Source organism: Bison bison, unplaced genomic scaffold (genome assembly GCF_000754665.1).
Source record: "Bison bison bison isolate TAMUID 2011002044 unplaced genomic scaffold, Bison_UMD1.0 scf7180017864053, whole genome shotgun sequence".
In the NCBI taxonomy this organism is placed as follows: domain Eukaryota; kingdom Metazoa; phylum Chordata; class Mammalia; order Artiodactyla; family Bovidae; genus Bison; species Bison bison.
The window spans coordinates 67,843-70,230 of NW_011494625.1; the positions used below are offsets into that span (position 1 = coordinate 67,843).

General features: G+C 53.1%; 1 non-coding gene across 1 annotated transcript; it reads left to right on the plus strand.

Annotated features, from left to right (window-relative positions):
* Positions 1-1,673: 1,673 nt before the first annotated feature.
* On the plus strand, positions 1,674-1,746 carry TRNAF-GAA. Its single transcript has one exon. It is a non-coding gene; the product is annotated as a tRNA-Phe (tRNA).
* The last annotated feature ends 642 nt before the right edge of the window (positions 1,747-2,388 follow it).

The following is a 2,388-nucleotide window of genomic DNA, read 5'->3' on the forward strand; positions in this document are numbered from 1 at the left end:
TCAGTTGTGTCCGACTCTTTGTGACCCCGTGGACTGTAGCCCACCAGGCTCCTCTGTCCATGGGATTCTCCAGGCAAGAATACCGAGTGGGTTGCCATGCCCTCCTCCAGGGGAATCTTCCCTACCCAGGGATCAAACCCAGGTCTCCTGCATTGCAGGCAGATTCTTTACCATGTGAGCCAGCTGGGAAGCTGTCCTGATATGTCTCTACTGATGTGGAAAGAAGTCCATAACGTGTATTTTTAGTGCAGTGGATGGTTAAGTAAAAATCTTAAGGATCAGCAACCACACGCAATTCCATTTTCAAAAAAAGAATAAACTGAAGAAAGAAAGACTCCGTGAAAAACCAATGTGTGTGTGCGCAAGTGTGTGTGTGCATGGGTGCATCCACAGAGGAACCAATCTGAACATTTACAGACAAACATCTTAACCAGCCTTGTCTCTGGCAATATTGTTGTTGCAGGTAATTTGCATATTCTAATGTTGGATGAGGCTCCAGCCCCATCCTCTGACCTCAGCAAGGCAGGCCGCAGGGAGGTCTGAGGTCCACCCGAGACAGGCTCCTTCTTCGGTGAGGGATTTCCCCGGAAACCAGGCTGCCAGGCGCAGCACCAGGCGCTGGCGGTGACAACTCGAGGCCACGAGGCTCTTTAGGAAGTCACGGCCAGTCTCCAGGTCCACACGCTCAGCACGAGCTGGGCCAGCCGTGGGATGTGAGAGGTGCAAAGCAAGGGTCACGCTCTGGGTCATGGGTCCCCTGGGGCCTGAGAGGGCCGCCTTGGCTTCCAGAGCTGCTTGGCTGGTAGCCAGGGAACACTTACAGAGAAGGGGGCTGTGCCTCGTGCAGGGTAAGGCGGTCACGTGTTCTACTGCACAGAAGTGACACAGATGCGGAGGGTGGGTGTGGTGGAGGCAGCTGGATTCAGCGCTGGCCCTGGGCCAATCAAAGTGGAGGTTCGTACACGGGGCCCCAACCGGTAGCATCTGCATAGCCTCGCCTGGACGCTCATTGAACATGCAGATACAGGCCTGGACCAGGAACTGTGGCTGTGGGACCCCAAGCAAGGCGCCTCTTAATAAGGCGGCTCTGATGCTGCGAGAGTCCTAAAGCGCGTGTTAGAGATACTTGGGGGGCGGTGGCTCTAGGGTCAGGAGCCCCCAGTGGGGAGTCTGATGGGAATCTTGGTCCTCATGTGGGGTCCAGCGGTGGGTGGGTAGCAGGAGGGGGAGAAGCTGTGTCTCGTTCACCATGACCAGCTTCTCCTAGCTCGCTCAGGACCTCCAGGGAGAAAAGGAGGCTGTGATAGAAACGGAAGAAGGTATCCTTCTGGAACACAAGCAGTGCAACTGGAGCACCTTCCGGAACTCAGCTAGGAAGCAGAAGACGGTGCTTAGAGCACAGCAAGGAGGCGGGCCTGGTCCTGGCCGGGGCGGGCCAGCCCCTCCCGGGGACCCCGTCACTCGCTCACTCGTGCGTTCATTCACAAACATTAATTGGACACTGATTATGGGGCACCTGTGAGGTGCTCAGCCTGAGAAATCAGGACCCAGAGTCAGCCCTGCACTGAGGAGTAAGCGTGGCCCCTGGGTGAAGAGAGGTGATGTGCAGACGGACGATGTGCCCCCAGATCATCACTGCATCACAACCCCGTCCCCTCACCTGGGTGAGGGGAGCCGGAATAGCTCAGCTGGGAGAGCGTTAGACTGAAGATCTAAAGGTCCCTGGTTCAACCCCGGGTTTCGGCAGACTGAGCATTTTAATTTGCATCCAGGAGAAGGAGCAATTCTAGTGATCCTTGATCTCCATTTGCATGATTGAAACTCCGCGAAAATTATCTCTCTGGGCTTCCCTGGTAGCTTATCAGTAAAGAATCCGCCTGCCAGTACAGAAGATGTGGGTTCCATCCCTGGGTCAGGAAGTTCCCCTGGAGAAAGAAATGGCAACCCATTCCGGTATTCTTGCCTGAGAAATCCCATGGACAGTGGAGCCTGGCGTTAGTGACTGAAATAACAACAGCAATCTGGATAAGAATCCCGAGCTGTCAATAAAGGACTAAATTACTCTCATCTCTTTTACTAACAAGATGGGAAAACATGAAACAGAGACATATCAAAAATGGCAAAAGCGGTGTATTTGAGACCTCACTCTCTCATCACCACTGTGTCTTCCAGTCTCTTCTCAGATGATAATTTCTTTGAACTTGACGGTGGAAAAGTAAACAGAAAGTGGAATGTCTTGTTTTAGGTGTCTCTATTTGGATTGCAGCAGTCATTTCATTTTCCATGGGGAAAATAATTAATCTCCTCTTCATGGCCCCATTTGTGCTCAGGTTGTAAGAGCTCCAGAAACAGGAGGGCGTCTCAGCGTGTCCCGTCATATTTCCTCTG